General features: G+C 40.0%; 2 non-coding genes across 2 annotated transcripts; one reads left to right on the top strand and one right to left on the bottom strand.

The window, feature by feature from the left end:
* Positions 1 to 5,669: 5,669 nt before the first annotated feature.
* Positions 5,670 to 5,777, top strand: LOC130963973 (small nucleolar RNA R71). The gene has a single exon (XR_009080088.1). It is a non-coding gene; the product is annotated as a small nucleolar RNA R71 (small nucleolar RNA).
* Positions 5,778 to 7,943: 2,166 nt separating this feature from the next.
* On the bottom strand, positions 7,944 to 8,051 carry LOC130964272 (small nucleolar RNA R71). The gene has a single exon (XR_009080372.1). It is a non-coding gene; the product is annotated as a small nucleolar RNA R71 (small nucleolar RNA).
* Positions 8,052 to 23,750: the final 15,699 nt, after the last annotated feature.

The raw sequence follows: 23,750 nt of genomic DNA, 5'->3' as shown, positions 1-23,750 counted from the left end.
CTTCCCCTTTTTGTACATCAATAAGAGTTCGTCCAGTTGCTAGGAAAGGTCTTCCTAGAATGAGAGTTGCACTCTTGTGCTCCTCCATTTCCAGCACCACAAAGTCAGTTAGAAAGGCAAATGGCCCAACCTTGACAATCATGTCCTCTATTATGCCTGATGGTTGTTTAATAGAGCCATCAGCAAGTTGGAGGCATATCCTGGTTGGTTTGACTTCTCCAATCAACCCAAGCTTTCTGATAGTGGATGCAGGTATTAGATTGATGCTTGCTCCAAGATCACATAGGGCTGTCTTGGTGCAAGTGCCTTCTAATGTGCACGGTATCAGAAAGCTTCCAGGATCTTGAAGCTTTTCTGGTAAGCTTATTAGAATGACTGCACTGCATTCTTCAGTGAGAAACACCCTTTCAGTTTCTCTCCAATCCTTCTTATGGCTTAAAATTTCTTTCATGAATTTAGCATAAGAAGGTATTTGCTCAAGTGCCTCTGCAAACGGAATCTTTATTTCAAGAGTCCTTAAATAGTCTGCAAAGCGGGCAAATTGCTTATCCTGTTCCGCTTTGCAGAGTTTTTGAGGATAAGGCATCTTGGCTTGATATTCCTCAACCTTAGATGCTGCAGGTGTTTATTCCTTACAGAAGTGGTTGAAGAAGCCTTGTTAGAGGGATCACTGTCAGCACTCTTAGGTGTCTGATTTTCCCTTGGCGTTTGAATGCCAGGATTGGGTGGAAAATGGGCGTTTAACGCCAACTTTTCCCCCTTTTCTGGCGTTTGAACGCCAGAATGGGGCAAGGAATGGGCGTTTAACGCCAGCATTCCTTCCCTTTCTGGCGTTTGAACGCCAATAAAATTCCTCTCTGGGCTCTTACTGTCCTCAGAGGGATTTTGAACAGTAGTTTGTTTGTCCTCTGTCAATTGTTCCTTGTCTGGTATTTTACTCTTTTTAGCAGTGTTATTCAAGGTCTTCCCACTCATCAATTGAACTGCTTGACACTCCTCTGTTATCTGTTTAGATATTTGCTGTTTTGCTTGATTCAACTGTAGTTCTATGCTCTTATTAGCAACTTTAGTTTCATAGAGCATCTCTTTAAATTCTGCTAACTGTTCTGTCATCAGGAGTAGTTGTTGATTAAGCTCATTCATCTGTTCTTGAGGATTAGGATCAGTGACTAATGCCATGACTTCCTCTTTTGGAATGAACTCATTGCTAGAATATAAGTATTGGTTTCTAGCAACAGTGTCTATGAGCTCTTGAGCTTCTTCAATTGTCTTCCTCATGTGTATAGATCCACCAGCTGAGTGGTCTAAAGACATCTGAGCTTTTTCTGTAAGCCCATAGTAGAAAATATCTAACTGTACCCACTCTGAAAACATTTCAGAGGGGCATTTCCTTAGCATACCTCTATACCTCTCCCAGGCATTGTAAAGGGATTCATTATCCTCTTGTTTAAAGCCTTGGATGTCCAGCCTTAGCTGTGTCATCCTCTTTGGAGGGTAAAAATGATTCAGGAATTTGTCTGACAACTGTTTCCATGTCTTTATGCTTGCTGTAGGTTGGTTATTTAACCACCTTTTAGCTTGATCTTTTACAGCAAATGGAAACAGTAATAGTCTGTAGACATCCTGATCTACCTCTTTATCATGTACTGTGTCAGCAATTTGTAAGAACTGTGCCAGAAACTCAGTAGGTTCTTCCTGTGGAAGACCGGAATACTGGCAATTTTGCTGCACTATGATAATGAGTTGAGGATTTAGCTCGAAGCTGCTTGCTTTGATGGGAGGTGTACAGATGCTACTCCCATATGCAGCTGTAATGGGGTTAGCATATGACCCCAGAGTCCTCTTGGACTGATTAATTCCACTTAAGTCCATAATGGACAAAAGGGAAATGATGATGATTGCAAATAGATGAATTTTGTTTATTTATTTTTTTTAAATAACCGAAAAAATAAAACAAAAAGAAATTAAAAAAAAATTCGAAAATAAAAAAGAAAATAAGATCAAAGCAAATTGAGAACTGAATCAATTAGTTAATTAAAAAGATTTTGAAAATAGCAATTAAAAAGATATGATTGAAAAATTTTTATGAAAAAGATTTGATTTTTAAAAAGAGGAAAGAGAAAAACACAAAAAGACACCAAACTTAAAATTTTTAGAAATCAAACACTAATTTTTTCGAAAATTTTTAAAGGAAAAACACAAAGAGGACACCAAACTTAGAATTTGTATGAATCAAAAAGGGACTAAGAACATGCAAAATTCGAAAATTTTAAAAGAAAGACAAAAGCATGCAATTGACACCAAACTTAGAATATGAAACTAGACTCAACTAAAAGACTCTAAACCAACAAAAATAAAACAGTCCTAATCTAAGCAACAAGATAAGCCGTCAGTTGTCCAAACTCGAACAATCCCCGGCAACGGCGCCAAAAACTTGGTGCACGAAATTGCAATCACACTTTTGCAATCCCGCAGAACTAACCAGCAAGTGCACTGGGTCGTCCAAGTAATACCTTGCGTGAGCAAGGGTCGATCCCACGGAGATTGTCGGCTTGAAGCAAGCTATGGTTATCTTGTAAATCTTAGTGAGGATATCAGAAATTATCAGGATTGATTGTAAAAAGCAAAAGAACATGAAATGGTTACTTGTATTGCAGTAATGGAGAATAGGCTGGGGTTTTGGAGATGCTCCATCTTCTGAATCTCTGCTTTCCTACTGTCTTCTTCATCAAACACGCAAGGCTCCTTCCATGGCAAGCTGTATGTAGGGTTTCACCGTTGTCAGTGGCTACCTCCCATCCTCTCATTGGAAATGTTCAACGCACCTTGTCACGGCACGGCTATCCATCTGTCGGTTCTCAATCAGGCCGGAATAGAATCCAGTGATTCTTTTGCGTCTGTCACTAACGCCCCGCCTTCAGGAGTTTGAAGCACGTCACAGTCATTCAGTCATTGAATCCTACTCAGAATACCACAGACAAGGTTTAGACCTTCCGGATTCTCTTGAATGCCGCCATCAGTTCTAGCTTATACCACGAAGATTCCGATTAAAGAATCCAAGAGATAACTACTCAATCTAAGATAGAACAGAGGTGGTTGTCAGGCACATGTTCATAGTTGAGAATGATGATGATTGTCACGGATCATCACATTCATCCGGATTAAGAACAAGTATTATCTTGGAATGGAAGCAAGCATGATTGAATAAGAAACAGTAGTAATTGCATTAATCCATCAAGACACAGCAGAGCTCCTCACCCCCAACCATGGGGTTTAGAGACTCATGCTATGGAAAGTACACAAGAAACGTGTAAAAATATCATGAGGTCATAAGGTCCGGATACAATGTCAAAAGATCCTATTAATAGTAAACTAGTAACCTAAGGTTTACAGAAATGAGTAAATGACAGAAAAATCCACTTCCGGGCCCACTTGGTGTGTGCTTGGGCTGAGCAATGAAGCATTTTCGTGTAGAGACCTTTTCTGGAGTTAAACGCCAGCTTTCATGCCAGTTTGGGCGTTTAACTCCAAGTTTTATGCCAGTTCCGGCGTTTAACGCTGGAATTTCTGTAGGTGACTTTGAGCGCCGGTTTGGGCCATCAAATCTTGGGCAAAGTATGGACTATCATATATTGCTGGAAAGCCCAGGTTGTCTACTTTCCAATGCCGTTGAGAGCGCGCCAATTGGGCTTCTGTAGCTCCAGAAAATCTACTTCGAGTGCAGGGAGGTCAGAATCCAACAGCATCTGCAGTCCTTTTCAGTCTCTGGATCAGATTTTTGCTCAGGACCCTCAATTTCAGTCAGAAAATACCTGAAATCACAGAAAAACACACAAACTCATAGTAAAGTCCAGAAAAGTGAATTTTAATTAAAAACTAATAAAAATATACTAAAAACTAACTAAAAGATACTAAAAACATACTAAAAACAATGCCAAAAAGCGTACAAATTATCCGCTCATCAGGGCTCTCATGGAGCCTCACAGATACTCAGAGCAATGTTGGAACCTCCCAACACCAAACTTAGAGTTTGAATGTGGGGGTTCAACACCAAACTTAGAGTTTGGTTGTGGCCTCCCAACACCAAACTTAAAGTTTGACTGTGGGGGCTCTGTTTGTCTCTGAATTGAGAGGAGCTCTTCATGCTTCTTCTCCATGGTGATAGAGGGATATCCTTGAGCCTTAAACACAAAGGATTTTTCATTCACTTGAATGATCAGTTCACCTCCATCAACATCAATCACAGCCTTTGCTGTGGCTAGGAAGGGTCTACCAAGGATGATAGATTCATCCATGCACTTCCCAGTCTCTAGGACTATGAAATCAGTAGGGATGTAGTGGTCTTCAATCTTAACCAAAACATTCTCTACAAGTCCATAAGCTTGTTTTCTTGAGTTGTCTGCCATCTCTAGTGAGATTCTTGCAGCTTGTACCTCAAAGATCCCTAGCTTCTCCATTACAGAGAGAGGCATGAGGTTTACACTTGACCCTAAGTCACACAGAGCCTTCTTGAAGGTTATGGTGCCTATGGTACAAGGTATTGAAAACTTCCCAGGATCTTGTCTCTTTTGAGGTAATGTCTGCCTAGACAAGTCATCCAGTTCTTTGGTGAGCAAAGGGGGTTCATCCTCCCAAGTCTCATTTCCAAACAACTTGTCATTTAACTTCATGATTGCTCCAAGGTATTTAGCAACTTGCTCTTCAGTGACATACTCATCCTCTTCAGAGGAAGAATACTCATCAGAGCTCATGAATGGCAGAAGTAAGTCCAATGGAATCTCTATGGTCTCATTTTGAGCCTCAGATTCCCATGGTTCCTCATTAGGGAACCCATTGGAGGCCAGTGGACGTCCAGTGAGGTCTTCCTCAGTGGCGTTCACTGCCTCTTCTTCCTCCCAGAATTCGGCCATGTTAATGGCTTTGCACTCTCCTTTTGGATTTTCTTCAGTATTGCTTGGGAGAGTACTAGGAGGGAGTTCAGTAATTTTCTTGCTCAGCTGACCCACTTGTCCTTCCAAATTTCTGATGGAGGATCTTGTTTCAGTCATAAAACTTTGAGTGGTTTTGATTAGATCAGAGACCATTGTTGCTAAGTCAGAGGTATTCTGCTTAGAACTCTCTGTCTGTTGCTGAGAAGATGATGGAAAAGGTTTGCCATTGCTAAACCTGTTTCTTCCACCATTATTGTTGTTGAAACCTTGTTGAGGTCTCTCTTGAATCTTCCATGAGAAATTTGGGTGATTTCTCCATGAAGAATTATAGGTGTTTCCATAGGGTTCTCCCATGTAATTCACCTCTTCCATTGAAGGGTTCTTAGGATCATAAGCTTCTTCTTCAGATGAAGCATCCTTAGTACTGCTTGGTGCATTTTGCATTCCAGACAGACTTTGAGAAATCAAATTAACTTGTTGAGTCAATATCTTGTTCTGAGCCAGTATGGCATTCAGAGCATCAATCTCAAGAACTCCTTTCTTCTGACTTGTCCCATTGTTCACAGGATTCCTTTCAGAAGTGTACATGAATTGGTTATTTGCAACCATTTCAATGAGCTCTTGATCTTCTGTAGGCGTCTTCTTCAGATGAAGAGATCCTCCAGCAGAGCTATCCAAAGACATCTTGGATAGTTCAGAGAGACCATCATAGAAAATACCTATGATGCTCCATTCAGAAAGCATGTCAGAAGGACACTTTCTGATTAATTGTTTGAATCTTTCCCAAGCTTCATAGAGGGATTCTCCTTCCTTTTGTCTGAAGGTTTGGACATCCACTCTAAGCTTACTTAATTTTTGAGGTGGAAAGAACTTTGCCAAGAAGGCATTGACTAGCTTTTCCCATGAGTCCAGGCTCTCTTTAGGTTGTGAGTCCAACCATGTCCTAGCTCTGTCTCTTACAGCAAAAGGGAATAGCATAAGTCTGTAGACCTCAGGGTCTACCCCATTAGTCTTGACTGTGTCACAGATTTGCAAGAATTTAGCTAGAAACTGATGAGGATCTTCCAATGGAAGTCCATGGAACTTACAATTCTGTTGCATTAGAGAAACTAATTGAGGCTTAAGCTCAAAGTTGTTTGCTCCAATGGCAGGGATAGAGATGCTTCTCCCATAGAAGTCGGGAGTAGGTGCAGTAAAGTCACCCAGCACCTTCCTTGCATTGTTGGCATTGTTGTTGTTTTCGGCTGCCATGGCTTCTTCTTCCTTGAAGATTTCTGTTAGGTCCTCAACTATGAACGTGTGCCTGACAACCACCTCCGTTCATAGAGATTTGTGCCTTAGCTTCTCTTAGCTTTCGCTTCAAGGTCCTTTCAGGTTCAGGGTCAGCTTCAACAAGAATGCCTTTGTCTCTGCTCCTGCTCATATGAAAGAGAAGAGAACAAGAAAATATGGAATCCTCTATGTCAGAGTATAGAGATTCCTTGAGGTGTCAGAGGAAAAGAAATTTAGAAGGCAGAAGTAGAAAATTCGAACTTATCAAAGAAGATGGAGTTCGAATTTTGCATTAAGGGATAGTGTTAGTCCATAAATGGAAGGATGTAAGAAGAAGGGAAGTAATTTTCGAAAATTAAGTAAAAGATTTTGAAAATATTTTTGAAAAACACTAATTGATTTTCGAAAATAAAAGTGGGAAAGAAATCAAATGATTTTTGAAAAAGATTTTGAAATTAGAAATTAAAAAAATTTGATTGAAAATTATTTTTTTCAAGTTTTCAAAGTTTTTCAAATCAATTTTTTTTTCAAGTTTTCAAAGTTTTTCAAAATCAAATCTTTTTCAAATCATATCTTTTCAATCAAATGTTTTCAAAATCAATTTCTTTCCTTTTTCAAAGATACTTACTAACAATTAATGATTTGATTGAACATTTTTTGCCTTTAAGGAAGGTTTTATGCTTGAATCATATCTTTTCTTGTTAGGCAAGTCATCAAATTATTTTTAAAATCATATCTTTTTAAATTGTTTTCAAATCATATCTTTTAAAAATTGTTTTCAAATCATATCTTCTCAATCACATTTTTTTAAAACCATAACTCTTCAATCAAATCCTTTTAATCACATCTTTTTCAAATTAGTTTTCAATCAAATCTTTTCAATTTCTAATTTCAAAATCTTTTTCAAAAATCACTTGATTTCTCTTCCACTTTCAATTTTCGAAAACTATCAATCAAATTTTCAAAATGTTTTCAAAATCTTTTGATTGAATTTTCGAAAATTCTCTTCCCTCCTTCCCACATCCTTCTATTTATGGAGTACCACTCCTTCTAAATGCACAATTCGAACCTTACCTAATTAAAGTTCGAATTCTCCTTCTCCCTCTTCTTACTATTTCTCTTTTCCTCTGACACTTCAAGGAATCTCTATACTGTGACATAGAGGATTCCACATTTTCTTTTTCTCTTCTCTTTCATATGAGCAGGAGCAGAGACAAAGGCATTCTTGTTGAAGCTGACCCTGAACCCGAGAGGACCTTGAAGAGAAAGCTAAGAGAAGCTAAAGCACAACTCTCTTTAGAGGACCTGACTGAATTCTTCAAGGAAGAAGAACCCATGGCAGCCGAAAACAACAACAATGCCAACAATGCAAGGAAGGTGCTGGGTGACTTTACTGCACCTACTCCTGATTTCTATGGGAGAAGCATCTCTATCCCTGCCATTGGAGCAAACAACTTTGAGCTTAAGCCTCAATTAGTTTCTCTAATGCAATAGAATTGCAAGTTCCATGGACTTCCAATGGAAGATCCTCATCAGTTCTTAGCTGAATTCTTGCAAATCTGTGACACAGTCAAGACTAATGGGGTTAAACCTGAAGTCTATAGACTGATGCTATTCCCTTTTGCTGTAAGAGACAGAGCTAGAATATGGTTGGATTCTCAACCTAAAGAAAGCCTGGACTCTTGGGAAAAGCTAGTCAATGCCTTCTTGGCAAAGTTCTTTCCACCACAAAGATGGAGTAAGCTTAGAGTGGAAGTCCAAACCTTCAGACAGAAGGATGGAGAATCCCTCTATGAAGCTTGGGAAAGATACAAACAATTAATCAGAAGATGTCCTTCAGACATGCTTTCTGAATGGAGCATCATAGGTATTTTCTATGATGGTCTCTCTGAACTATCCAAAATGTCTTTGGATAGCTCTGCAGGAGGATCTCTTCATCTGAAGAAGACGCCTGCAGAAGCTCAGGAACTGATTGAAATGGTTGCAAATAACCAATTCATGTACACTTCTGAAAGGAATCCTGTGAACAATGGGACTAATCAGAAGAAAGGAGTTCTTGAGATTGACACTCTGAATGCCATATTGGCTCAGAACAAAATATTGACTCAACAAGTCAATTTGATTTCTCAAAGTCTGTCTGGAATGCAAAATGCACCAAACAGTACTAAGGAAGCTTCATCTGAGGAAGAAGCCTATGATCCTGAGAACCCTTCAATGGAAGAGGTGAATTACCTAGGAGAACCCTATGGAAACACCTACAATTCTTCATGGAGAAATCACCCCAATTTCTCATGGAAGAATCAAGAGAGACCTCAACAAGGTTTCAATAACAATAATGGTGGAAGAAACAGGTTTAGCAATAGCAAGCCTTTTCCATCATCTTCTCAGCAACAGACAGAGAGTTCTAAGCAGAATACTTCTGACTTAGCAACAATGGTCTCTGATCTAATAAAGACCACTCAAAGTTTCATGAATGAAACAAGGTCCTCCATCAGAAATTTGGAAGGACAAGTGGGTCAACTGAGCAAGAAAGTTACTGAACTCCCTCCTAGTACTCTCCCAAGTAATACAGAAGAAAATCCAAAAGGAGAGTGCAAAGCCATTAATATGGCCGAATTCTGGGAGGAAAGAGAGGAGGTGGACGCCACTGAGGAAGACCTCAGTGGGCGTGCACTAACCTCCAATGAGTTCCCCAATGAGGAACCTTGGGAATCTGAGGCTCAAAATGAGACCATAGAGATTCCATTGGACTTACTTCTGCCATTCATGAGCTCTGATGAGTATTCTTCCTCTGAAGAGGATGAGTATGTCACTGAAGAGCAAGTTGCTAAATACCTTGGAGCAATCATGAAACTGAATGACAAGTTATTTGGAAATGAGACTTGGGAGGATGAACCACCTTTGCTCACCAAAGAACTGGATGACTTGTCTAGGCAGAAACTGCCTCAAAAGAGGCAGGATCCTGGGAAGTTTTCTATACCTTGTACCATAGGCACCATGACCTTCAAGAAGGCCTTGTGTGACTTAGGGTCAAGTGTGAACCTCATGCCCCTCTCTGTAATGGAGAAATTAGGGATCTTTGAGGTGCAAGCTGCAAGAATCTCATTGGAGATGGCAGACAATTCAAGAAAACAAGCTCATGGACTTGTAGAGAATGTTTTGGTAAAGATTGAAGACCATTACATCCCTACTGACTTCATAGTCCTAGAGACTGGGAAGTGCATGGATGAATCCATCATCCTTGGCAGACCCTTCCTAGCCACAGCAAAGGCTGTGATTGATGTTGATAGAGGAGAGTTAATCATTCAAGTGAATGAAGAGTCCTTGGTGTTTAAGGCCCAAGGACATCCCTCTATCATCATGGAGAGGAAGCATGAAGAGCTTCTCTCAAAACAGAGCCAAGCAGAGCCCCCACAGTCAAACTCTAAGTTTGGTGTTGGGAGGCTACAACCAAACTCTAAGTTTGGTATTGAACCCCCACATTCAAACTCTAAGTTTGGTGTTGGGAGGTTCCCACACGGTTCTGAGCATTCCTGAGGCTCCATGAGAGTCCTCTGTCAAGCTAATGACATTAAAGAAGCGCTTGTTGGGAGGCAACCCAATGTTTTATGGTTAACTATTTTCTTTTGTTATTTTATCTTTTTTGTAGGTTGATGATCATAAGAAGTCACAAAAACAATGAAAAAAGCAAAAACAGAATGAAAAACAGGAAGAAAAACAGCACACCCTGGAGGAGAAGAAACTGGCGTTCAAACGCCAGTAATGCTAGCTGTTGGGCGTTTAACGCCCAGTCTGGCACCATTCTGGGCGTTTAACGCCAGAAAGGGGCACCAGACTGGCGTTAAACGCCAGTAAAGGGCAAGAACCTGGCGTTAAACGCCAGGAATGGGCACCAGCCCGGCGTTTAACGCCAGAAATTGCTCAAAACGTGATTTTGAGCAACATTTGGTGCAGGGATGACTTTTCCTTGACACTACAGGATCTGTGGACCCCACAGGACCCTACCATCACTCTCTCTCTTCTTCCCCCATTCACCAATCACCTCAACACCTCTTCCCCAAAAACCCCTCACCTATCAAATCCCATCTTTCTCTTCACCACTCACATCCATCCTTCATAAAACCCCACCAACCTCACCCTTCAAATTCAAACCACTTTTTCCCTCCCAAACCCACCCCTCATGGCCGAACCTTTACCCCCTCTCTCCTATAAATACCCTTCTTCAACTCTTCATTTTCACACAACCTAAACACCCTTTCTTACCCTTCTTGGCCGAACACACTTCCATCTCCCTCTTCCTCATTTCTTCTTCTTCTACTCTCTTCTTTCTTCTTTTGCTCGAGGACGAGCAAACATTTTAAGTTTGGTGTGGTAAAAGCATTGCTTTTTCATAACCATTATGGCACCAAAGGCCGGAGAAACCTCTAGAAAGAGGAAAGGGAAGGCAAAGGCTTCCACCTCCGAGTCATGGGAGATGGATAGATTCCTCTCAAAGGTGCATCAAGACCACTTCTATGAAGTTGTGGCCTTGAAGAAGGTGATCCCCGAAGTCCCCTTTTCACTCAAAAAGGGTGAATATCCGGAGATCCGCCATGAGATCCGAAGAAGAGGTTGGGAAGTACTTACCAACCCCATTCAACAAGTCGGAATCTTGATGGTTCAAGAGTTCTATGCCAATGCATGGATCACAAAGAACCATGACCAAAGTGTGAACCCGAATCCAAAGAATTATCTCACTATGGTTCGGGGGAAATACTTGGATTTTAGTCCGGAGAGTGTGAGGGTGGCGTTCAACTTGCCTATGATGCAAGGAGATGAGCATCCTTACACTAGAAGGGTCAACTTTGATCAAAGGTTGGACCAAGTCCTCACAGTCATATGTGAAGAGGGCGCACAATGGAAGCAAGATTCAAGAGGAAAGCCGGTCCAATTGAGAAGGCATGACCACAAGCCCATCACCAAGAAAAGGATGGAGTACACAAGAGATCTCACTCATCATGAGATCCCTGAGATTCCTCAAGAGATGAATTTTCCTCCACAAAACTATTGGGAGCAACTAAACACCTCCCTAGGAGAACTAAGTTCCAACATGGGACAACTGAGGGTGGAGCATCAAGAACACTCCATCATCCTTCATGAAATTAGAGAAGATCAAAGAATCATGAGGGAGGAGCAACAAAGACAAGGAAGAGACATTGAGGAGCTCAAGCACTCCATAGGATCTTCAAGAGCAAGAAAGAGCCGCCATCACTAAGGTGGACCCGTTCTTTGATTTCCTTGTTATTGTTCTTCTATTTTTCGATTTTTATGCTTATGTTTATCCATGTTTGTGTCTTATGATCATTAGTGTCTTAGTGTCTATGCCTTAAAGTTATGAATGTCCTATGAATCCATCACCTTTCTTCATTAAAAACGTGCCTAATTGATAAAAGAAAGAATTGCATGAATTTTGAATTTTATAATAGTTTAATTATTTTGATGTGGTGGCAATATTTTTGTTCTCTGAATGTATGCTTAAACAGTGCATATGTCTTTTGAATTTGTGGTTCATGAATGTTGGCTCTTGAAAGAATGATGAAAAAGGAGACATGTTACTGAGGATCTGAAAAATCAATAAAATGATTCTTGAAGCAAGAAAAAGCATTTCAAAAAAAAAAAAAAACCGAAAAAAAAAACGAAAAAAAAGAAGAAAAAGAAAGAATAAAAGTTGTGATCCAAGGCAATAAGAGTGTGCTTAAGAACCCTGGACACCTCTAATTGGGGACTTTAGCAAAGCTGAGTCACAATCTGAAAAGGTTCACCCAATTATGTGTCTGTGGCATGTATGTATCCGGTGGTAATACTGGAAGACAGAGTGCTTTGGGCCACAGCCAAGACTCAATAAATGGCTATGTTCAAGAATCATCATACTTTACTAAGAGAATCATTAACACTATCTGGATTCTAAGTTCCTAAAGAAGCCAATCATTCTGAATTATAAGGGATAAAGTGAGATGCCAAAACTATTCAGAGGCAAAAAGGTAAAAGCCCCGCTCATCTAATTAATACTGATCTTTATAGATGTTTTTGGAGTTCATTGCATATTCTCTTCTTTTTATCTTATTTGATCTTCAGTTGCTTGGGGACAAGCAACAATTTAAGTTTGTGTTGTGATGAGCGGATAATTTGTATACTTTTTGGCATTGTTTTTAGTATGTTTTTGATATGATATAGTTAGTTTTTAGTATATTTTTATTAGTTTTTAATTAAAATTCACTTTTCTGGACTTTACTATGAGTTTGTGTGTTTTTCTGTGATTTCAGGTATTTTCTGGCTGAAATTGAGGGACCTGAGCAAAAATCTGATTCTGAGACCAAAAAGGACTGCAGATGCTGTTGGATTCTGACCTCCCTGCATTCGAAGCGGATTTTCTGGAGCTACAGAAGCCCAATTGGCGCGCTCTCAACGGCGTTGGAAAGTAGACATCCTGGGCTTTCCAGCAATATATAATAGTCCATACTTTGCCCAAGATTTGATGGCCCAAACCGGCGCTCAAAGTCACCTACAGAAATTCCAGCGTTAAACGCCGGAACTGGCATAAAATTTGGAGTTAAACGCCCAAACTGGCATGAGAGCTGGCGTTTAACTCCAGAAAAGGTCTCTACACGAAATTCCTTCATTGCTCAGCCCAAGCACACACCAAGTGGGCCCGGAAGTGGATTTTTATGTCATTTACTCATTTCTGTACACCTTAGGCTACTAGTTTCTTATAAGTAGGACCTTTTACTATTGTATAGAAATCTTTTGATCACTTTTAGATCTCTAGATCATCTTTGGACATTTTAGTTCTTAGATCATTGGGAGGCTGGCCATTCGGCCATGCCTAGACCTTATGCTTATGTATTTTCAACGGTGGAGTTTCTACACACCATAGATTAAGGTGTGGAGCTCTGCTGTACCTCGAGTATTAATGCAATTACTATTGTTCTTTCATTCAAATTCCGCTTGTTCTTTATCCAAGATATCACTTGTTCTTCAACATGATGAAGGTGATGATTGACGCCCATCACCATTCTCACCCATGAACAAGGTGACTGACAACCATTCTTGTTCTACAAGCATCTGAGGCTTAGTGAATATCTCTTGGATTCCTGATTGCACGATGCATGGTTGATCGCCTGACAACCGAGTGCTCGCCTGACAAACGAGCCAGCCATTCCGTGAGATCAGAGTCTTCGTGGTATAGGCAATAACTGATGGCAGCATTCAAGAGAATCCGGAAGGTCTAACCTTGTCTGTGGTATTTTGAGTAGGATTCAATGATTGAATGACTGTGACGTGCTTCAAACCTGTAACCTACTGGGCGTTAGTGACAGACGCAAAAGAGTTATTCTATTCCGGTAGGGGAGGGAACCGAACCGGTGATTGGCCGTACTGTGACAGAGTATTGAGCATTAGCTTTCACTGCGAGGATGGGAGGTAGCTGCTGACAACAGTGAGACCCTATACGAGCTTGCCATGGAAAGGAGTAAGAAGGGTTGGATGAAGACAGTAGGAAAGCAGAGAGACGGAAGGGAAGGCATCTTCATGCGCTTATCTGAAGTTCCTACCAATGAATTACATAAGTATCACTATCTTTATCTTCTATGTTATTTTCGTTCATCACCACATATATCTGAGTTTGCCTGACTAAGATTTACAAGATGACCATAGCTTGCTTCAATACTAACAATCTCCGTGGGATCGACCCTTACTCACGTAAGGTTTATTACTTGGACGACCCAGTGCACTTGCTGGTTAGTTGTGCGAAGTTATGTAATGCCATGGTATTAGGCGCACCAAGTTCTTGGAGCCAGTACCAGGGATTATGAGAGTTGTGAAAAAGTATAGTTCACAATTTCGCCCGACCAGTTTACCATGGTGGGGTGCCTCCCACCTAGCACTTTTAGTTTAACTCCTTAAGTTGGACATTTTGAGGCGCTTATTGTCATGGTGGCTTATGTTTGTACTCGTCCTTGAATCTCCAAGGATCCTTGCTTCTCAATTGGTTGACAGAATTTCCAACCATTTTCATCAAGCTGGGGCAAAGTTCTACCCAAGATATGAGTTCCCATAGTTGGTCTTCACATAATGAACCGGGGTCCCATATCTTATCTTCACACCCATCCGTTAGTTGAGTTTCATGATTTTTTTTTATACGGGTGATTGACACATAGAATTCTCTTTATTCCACCCATGCTTCCTTCTAGACCCATATACGGTGATTTCCATTCCATCCTCATTCCTACACCTTAGAGTTTTGGCCTTTATGATTTTTATACCGAATTTTCAACCACTACACAACTCTCGCCTATTCTTAACTCCACAAAGAGCTCTAAGTTGACCATCATTTTCAATTAAACCATATTCAAATGAGAAAGTGAAGTTTAGGGATGAGAGTTTTACCCACTTGAATGTTGTGTTGGATAGTGTCTTGGGAAGGGAGATCTCCCCACACTTAGACAATGCAAGGTTTACTTCTTTGGGCTCTTCTTTGGTTGTTTCCACCTCTTCACAAGCTTCTTCATTTTCAACCTTATCCCTTTTTCCACTTGGCTTGGTGTTGTCTTCAAGAACTTCATCTTGTCCAATGGGAGGTGATTCAATTTTGGATAGGAATTCATTGATGAATGAATCCATCTCTTGATCAACCTCTTCATATTCTTCGATCTCAATATACACCATACCATTTTCGTCTTTCTTGGGAGGTTGTGCACACTCTTTTATAATTTTAACTTCATGTCCAATGGGAGAGGAGTCCATTGTAGAGAGAAATTCATCCATGATCGAATCCATCTCTTGGTAAGCTTCTTCCATGTTTCCCACGATGATATGCCTTGGAGGTTACGCACCCTCCTCAACATCAATATCAAGCTTCTTGGAAGAGTGCTCCATGATGCTACATTCCCATGGACTTTCAACATTTCCCAAATCTTCAACCACTTCTTCCTTTTCTTCAATGATCATAGGCTCCTCCAATTGTTCCAATGCAAAACTTAGTTTCTCCTTCTCTACCGAATTGTCCAATTTCTCCTTCATACTTTGCTCTTCTTTTGACTTTTCACATGTCGTCATGGAAGTACCTTGAGTATTCAAACATTGGTGGGCTAAAGTGTGCACCACCTTGGTCAAATTGGTCACAAACTCAAGTGTATCCCACTTCATGGCTTCTTGTCCTTGGAGTAACAAAGTGAGAGGATCGTCTATTGGGGTTCGGGGTGAGTAAGAAGGTTCATTATTTTGGGAGGAGGGTTTATGATAGGAAGGTGGTTCTTCTTGGTGAGATTGTGGAGGTGGAGTGCATCGAAGTGGTTCGTGGTAGTAGTAATCTTGGAATTGTGGTTCCATGTATGGCTCATGTGGTTCAAAAGTTGGATGGTGTTGTGAATATGGATTGGGTTCATATGGAAGTGTTTGGTGGAAATAGGCTTGTGAGTGTGATTGAGGTTGATGTTGGGGGTATGTCTCATAGGCGTATGGTGGTGGTGCTTGAAAGTTACAAGAGGATTCACCATAGCCATTTGATTGGTGTGCATCATAGAATGGCTCTTCTTCATAGTGCATTGGTGGAGGTTGTTGCCAAGAGGATTGATCATAAGCATATGGCTCCTCCCACCTTTGATTGTCCCATCCTTGATACACATCCTCATTGAAGTTCTCATCACCTACAACATAGTTGTAATCACACTCATAGCCAAAGTGAGAATTCATGGTGAAAAGAGAAAATAAAATTCTACAACTAGAAAATAAAGCAAAAAGCAAGATATTCACACTATTCACATATGTACAATAACCAATAACATAACACCATTGCACATCCCCGGCAACGGCGCCATTTTGATGATTAGATTTTTGATGGTATAGAATTTCACAAATGAATTCTCGTTGCAAGTATAGTTTCTAAACCAATCAATAATCCTTTCATACAAAAATTTGTTTGTCACAAGTACAAACCCCTAAAATCTATAAACCGAAGTATTTAAACCTCGGGTCGTTCTCCCTAGGATTTACAATAAAGTGTCTTGTTATTGGTTATGAGTTATTTTGGGGTTTTGGATAAGAAGCATGAAAAGTAAATGACAATGAAAATAAACTATCAACAATAAAGGATCTTGGCAAGGTATAAAGATTAGAAGTCCTATCCTAGTTATCCTTCTCAATTGTGATGAGAATTGTTCATTGCTACCACTTAGTTAACCTCTAACCATGAGGGAAGTCAAGTGGGTGAATCAATTTGATTCCTCAAGTTCTAATCAACTCCTAGAGGAATGACTAGCTTTAGAGACATTCAAATCAATTAGCAACTTCTAATTATCAATCAGCAAAGGGATTAGATAACTCAAGAGTCACTAATTACTCTACCTAGGCCAAGAGGAACAAAACCTACACTAGAACCCAACCAAGCATTTCATCAAACACTTGGAAGGCATAAAAGAAAAGCATAGTAAATCAACAACAAGAATGAAATCTAGCAACAATTATTGCAAAGAATTAACAACAACAATCAAGGAAATCACAATTATCATGAATTACCTCAAATTGCATTATTGAAGGAAAACAAAGGAATAACAATCTATCCAAAAAAAAAACAAAATGAAAGATTACAATTATTAAAGTGCATAACTAGAAAGAGGAAGAGGGGAAGATTAAGACTTGACGAAGGAAAAGTGAATTGAGGCATGAATTAACCTAGATCTAAGGAGAGAGATTAATCTAACCCTAATCCTAATTCTAGAGAGAAGTGAGAGCTTCTCTCTCTAAACTACTCTAAACTAAAGCTATCACTAATGGTCACTAACTCCTCATCTCTCTTCCTCAATCCTTGATCCTCTTGTTCCTTTCTATCAGCAATTGGCGCCAAAAATGGGTTCAGAAACCCTCTCAAATCGCCAGGCACGTGTTGCTTTAATGAAGTCATGTGCGGTCATCGACGCGTGCGCGCACGTTACGCGTGCACGTCCCTGGGCAATTCTGCAATGTGCGCGCGAGCGCCTTGTGCGCGTGCGCGTGCTTGGTCGAGATCAATTCTTTGGTTTTGTTGTGCTTCTCTCCACTTGCATGCTTTCTTCCTTGCTCCTTTGATCCATGGCTAGCCTATTTTCATCTGAGATTACTAACAAACACATCAAGGCATCTTATGGAATCAATGATTAATTAAAATTATCAAATTAAAGGCTTAAAAAGCATGTTTTTACACTTAAGCACAAATACGGGAGAGATTACAAAACCATGCCAATTCATAGGTTAATTACGAGAAAAGGTTATCAAAATACTCTAAATTCAATACAAGATAAACCCTAAAAATGGGGTTTATCAGATACGAACCCCCACTTGGGTAAACATGGCTTTGTAAAACCAAATCCAGTCGACAACCCGGGGGGCATAGAAATTGAGCTCGTACAACCGCTCATGAGGGGCAGGGACAAAAACGTCGTAGTTGGCCTCCTCGTCAGTACCCCCGCACAGGTACTCTGTAAGCTCCTCCTCACCCATCTGGTTCGGGGAGTCCCTCATGTCGGAAACCACCCAAGCGTACGGGTCATAACCCGAGGCGGAGGTAGAAGCTTGGGAGACGATGCAAGGCATACCTACAGTGGGGGTACCACTCAATTAGTCTATGAGGTCGGGAGCTCGAAAAAACCCAGAACTACACTTAACCTATTCTGCAACTAAAATTAAGCATGGCTAAAGCTAAATCCAAACAAAAAGCTACGCTGGAATGGTAACCCCCCTAACACGCTTACTTGACACTAAAGGCCATTCAGTATACAAGATCAAGCAAACAGCATGCATGAAGAAGCAACAAAGGCAAAGGCAAAATGAACATGAAGTAGAAAGTAAAGAAGTGAATGCTTACCTGGATTGGTTGTGACGATTTGAAGAAGAATGAAGAAAGGTGAATGCGCAAGAAGGCAAGAACAACGCTCTGGGAATTTTTGGAGAAGAAGAGGATGGAGACAGTTAGAGCGAAGATATGAAGACGAATGCAAAACTGTTCTAAAACTGCCACTCAAAGAAGCGCAAAAAGACTAGGGGCAAAATGGTCTTTGCGTGCGGGGTTTTTTAACCCATTATGAGCACTTAATGCTCTACGCGAAGAACGAGGCGACGAATGATCATCCCAGCAACGAACAGACACGCGCATAAGAGGCACGTCCCCTCCACGGATAGCCAACCTAGTGACAACGCGTGAGAGAAGAGATAACACGCTACCAACAACCCACACGACTATTGCTGGCGTGTTGGGGGCACTGTTACAGCCTGGCCCAAAGAGAACATGGGCCGACCCGACCCACTAACCACCCGACCCGAACGGTCGGGTGTGAGGCGTTCATTTACCGACCCGGGCACGCATTCAGGACAGCTAGCCACTACAGCTGTATAAGGAAGCTTCGAGGAAGGTGGGTTCTGTCCTTGTGGGACCCACTTCTAACACAGTATATATGAGGAGGGTCCTACCCCTCTCCCAAGGTACGTCATATACACTTTACCCCTTTCTCGCCCGCACACTCAACTGACTTGGGCGTCGGAGTGTCTTTGCAGGTGACACCTTCCTCCACAACAGGAACTCGGGAAGTCGGCTGCTCCAGCTCCATCTCCACCACCCTGAACCAGGCAGAAACCCCACCTTACCACCCGAGGGATCTCTCCAAACCATCCGGTACCTGAGCTATCGAACACAAAGTTTGAACAGAGTTTCAAAATAATACCATTTAACAGACAGCAAAGAAGCTTGAGAGAACGATGATAGTGCAACTATAAGAGACGAGACGACAACGACACTACTGGAAGAGACAACAACGAATTGTTAAGCACGATAGTAGCAAATCTTATTGGTTGCGGACAACAGAGGGTGTGAGTGTACGACTTAGTGAGTTGTTCTTATGAGGTTAAATGGTGAATGTAGAAAGTAGAGAGTATGTGGGTGGAGTGGTGATTGGAGAATGGCAATAGCAGCGTGTCTGCAATGGAATAGGGGCAACTTTATTTAGGAATTGGAGGGTGATTGGAGAATGGCTGCGGATGAGCTTGCAAGAGCCGCTGTACTGACCCATTTTTCTACCATTTCACTTCTATTCTCTCTCTTCCATGGTTGGAGGGTATGGTTGCTACGCTGCGGCTGCTAGAACTGTCATGCTGCTTGCCTTCTGCTTACCAGAAACGCTGTTGGAGTTGCTTGAAACCACCGCCGACTCCATCTCAAGCCAGTTCTGATTCTAGCCCTGGTTTGTTTATGCTTGTTCTATTCTATTTCTGCTACTATAATAGCCTTACCTGTAGAACCTATGCACAATTACTCAAGAGGGGGGTGAATTGAGTATTGCAACAACAATGAATCTTTTTGCGAAAGTTAAAGACAATATACAAAAGTGTTATTGTACTAGTATTTTTCCAAGAGCTTAACTCAATTGCTAAGCATTTATAAGGAGCTTTTACTTTCCATTAGACACCAACTCAAATAAATTGATCAAGCTTTTCACCAATCGGACTTAAGCTATTCCTTAAGTACTTACGAAGCTACTTTTCGATCACAATTTATTTGCTCAAAGGTAAAAGACAATAATATTGAAGAGATGAGTTTGGAGAGATGCAAACGCTATTTAGAGTGGTTCGGCACAATCCTTGTCCTACGTCCACTTTCTTTCTCAATCGCTATTGAGAAGTTCCACTATTGCCAAGCTTCAAGGTGCTCGCGCAAAACCTTTTACAATCCGAGTCCTTAGTTTCTAACACCTCACGGTATATGATCACCACTCGTATACTAACCCACTCCACTTAGAGATACCTTCTCTAAGATTTGCCTTGAGTACTTAGTATACCTCTTTGGTATCCTCACCGACTATAGTGTTTATAACTCTTGACTCAACCTTGGAGATCACACTCCAATTTACAAAGTGTACAAGAAAACAATTCTCAAAGAATTGTTGAGACGAAATGAGTACTCTCTAGAAGAGTGTATGATTACAAGTTTAGCACTATTGAACCAATTGATATTGCTCTCTCAAATTGTGTATTATAACACCTTAAAAAAATGTGTAGAATGAAAGAATATGAACAGGATAGTTTGTAAATACTCAAGTATATGAAATAAGGCTTCAATCCATCTATTTATAGACTCCCCATACCTTAGAAACGTTGGGGAGTTAATGGGATGGAGCCTTTTTGTAAAAACTAGCCGTTTTTTATGTTTTTGAATCATTTGCATCGATGCATAACACTTTGCATCGATGCAAATGTGTCTTTGAAGCTGAAATTTGAATTTTCAGCTAGGTTGCATCGATGCAAACATCTTTGCATCGATGCAACAAGTCGTCGCATGCTTTGCATCGATGCAAGATGAGTGTGCATCGATGCAAACCTTAAAGAATGGCTTAAAATCACTTCAAAATACTTAGGATTGATCTCAAACTTGTTGGAGTCAATTCCTATGCTTTTGTACCTTTGAAAACAAGTTTTAAACCATTTGGCTAGCATCGAATTGCAAGATGTGCATCAAAACATTTTGTGAGTGTGTGTTGAGAGATTTAGCAATTGGTTCTTAACAAGAAGTTACCTAAGTCCTAAGACACTATACTTGTCTTCAAATGTTGTGGACTTGAGTTTCTTGTTGTTGTTGTGTTGCTTTCAACTCTTCATTCCTCAACGTTGAATGTTGGTTGATCTTTCAACATGCTTGTTCATTCAAGTTGTTTGTTGGTTTGTCTTTCATGTCGTTTGTTGGTTTGTCATTCATCAAAACCTACGAATACAAACTTCGCATACAAGCAACATGATTTACAATTTCCCCCTTTTTGATAATGACAAACCAATTTTGAGGATATGCATTTATAAATGATTTTGAAAGCAACAATAATGCACTTTGTTTTATAGAAAGCTTTGGAGAAGACTTCACAAAAAAAATTTTGCAGGAGTTCCCCCTAAATATGTGCATTTGTTCCCTTAAAGGGCGTTTATCAAAGAAAACGATTTAGATATCAAAGTTTTTGCTTAGCGGAAGTCTTTTTGAAATCATTGTTTCGCAAACTTATTTCTTCTTTTCAAATCCTCAAACTTCTTCTTTTTCAAAAGTTCAAAACTTCAAATATCCTCAAACTTTTCTTCCCCCTTTTGACATTATCAAAAAGAAAGGAGTTTGAAATGTGTCATAGAAGCATGCATAAAACAATCAATTTTTTTTAAGTTCAATTTCTCTATTAATCTCAAGGATGAGATATTCCCCCTTTTAAAAAGAATTTGATTTCCTCTTTTTATATATAACAAGCATGCATAATTCCCCCTAAAGAAGTGAAATATATCAAGGCATGCACATTAACTTAAAATAGGGGTACCAAGCCTATTTTGAGTTATTCACCAAATAAGCATACAAGCATTAATCATTAAACAAAAGTATGAAGGAAATATCAAAGTATTTAAACCATAATAGAAATCCTTAGCTTACTAGGAGTTAGTTTAACAATTCATATAATCAAATAAACATAAAGCAATAAAAAGTGACTTGATGAAGAGGAGACAATCAATCTTGGTCTTCATCATCATCATTATCCTCTTCATACGGTAGGTGGATGCCGAAATGCTCATATAAGTCATCAATACGACGATCCAAGCGACCCGTGCGATGATCTACACGAGACACACGACGATTAAGTGCTTCAAGTTGCCTACCATGCTCTACTTCAATCCTTTGGATGTTTTGGTTGATGGATTGTAATTCTCTCATTACATCAACCAAGGAGGGTGGTTCTTGAGCTTGAGGTGCTTGTGGAGGAGCTTGCTCTTGAGGACCTTGTTCATCAACATTTCTTCTTCCCATTTTGTTGAGAATATGAGTGTTGATACAAGATTGAGTTGGTACTTCCTTGGCAATCTCATTTGATACATCAATACCAACATAATCAAAGACTTTAGACCATAGGCAAAGGAATCCTAATCCACCATTCCTATCCTTCATCTTGAGCCTAATCATATGTTGTACTATAAAGTATGGCCAATTAATCTTAATCCCATTCATCATAGCCCACATGACAATCAAATCTTCATCATTTACATTCGCATGCCCGGATATTCTAGGTTGCAATACATAGGTGACTAGATATAACAAAGTTCTATGTTCCGCACTCATTGAATTGCAACTAATTTTGGAGTGAGCTCCTTGTACAAGGTTGAACAAATGCATGGCATTGTCCTTTGAATAACCCCATTCATCAATTGGGGTTTTACCACCTTGAAACAAGTCACCTTGATTTGGCAACTCCCAAATGGTGGCTAACTCATCACCATCTAGCCTATAATCCTTTCTTCCTATCTTGAAGAATAATGTGAAATTTGATTCATCTTCCTCATCAATCTCAATCATGAGTGTACTATAGGCTATGGCAACTAAATCCGGATAATATTTACTCTTAATTTGAACAAAATCCATGAGGCCTTGATGAACTAGAATAGCCTTAAGAGTATCAAACTTATGAATGACAAGAAGGGTCGGATCCAAATACCTCGGAGGAATTTCCTTTCTTTTGGCGAGCCTTGCCTCATAGAATTGAAGATCTTCATTAGAAGCAAAGTACCTTGCCAAAGGATGATCATTTGGAGGTGGAACCACACTTGAAGAGCCTTTTGACTTCTTGATGGTTCTCTTGATTCTAGGCATTGTGGATGATTTTGTTTTATGGGTTTTGTAGAGGAGAATGTGGGGACTTCAAATATGTAATTTGTTTGTAGTGGGTATCTAAATTTTGTGAGTTGTATGAAGCTATATGTGAGCTTGTTTTGGAGGTTATGGAGGTTTGAATGTGGGGATATGAGTTGTGAGGTTGAAGATGATGAAAAAGTGGGGTTTTGTTGCTCAAAAATGCCAAATTCACGTGTTTTTGTGCAATTTGGTCGTGTTTGCATCGATGCAATAGGCTTTGCATCGATGCACATAGCACGTTGTGTGCTTTGCATCGATGCAAAGCTTGGTTGCATCGATGCAACATGCATCATTTTGCCCAAAATCACCAAATTTTCATCCTTTGGTGGTTCTTTCTTCAATCCTTTGAGTTCCATCATGTATATACTCACTTAAACCATTATAAACTTCAATTTGTTGATCCTCCATTGTTTATAATCTTCAAATTCTTCAATCTACCTCAAGATTAATCACTCATTCATCAACTCATAAACCTACAAAACAATGGCTAATTGGATATTTCCAATGCTTAAGTTAGTAAGAGATACAAAAATAGCAATATAAATACAATGAATTCAATCAAATCATATTAGATTAGAATCCAAGATACCAAGTTCATTTCGGATGTTAAAAAAACTTTCTTTACATAAAGGTTTAGTGAAGATGTCCGCTAGTTGTTTACTAGTTTCGACAAATTCAATAACCACATCCCCCTTTTCAACATGGTCTCTTATGAAGTGATGTCTAATCTCAATATGCTTGGTTCTTGAATGTTGAACCGGATTCTTGGTTAAATTTATTGCACTAGTATTATCACATTTGATAGGAATGTGATCAAGCATGAGTCCATAGTCCACAAG

The sequence above is a fragment of the Arachis stenosperma genome, chromosome 2 (assembly GCF_014773155.1).
Source record: "Arachis stenosperma cultivar V10309 chromosome 2, arast.V10309.gnm1.PFL2, whole genome shotgun sequence".
Taxonomy (NCBI): Eukaryota; Viridiplantae; Streptophyta; class Magnoliopsida; order Fabales; family Fabaceae; genus Arachis; species Arachis stenosperma.
Note: the sequence above shows the minus strand (reverse complement) of the source record. Positions and strands in the feature narration are given on the sequence as shown.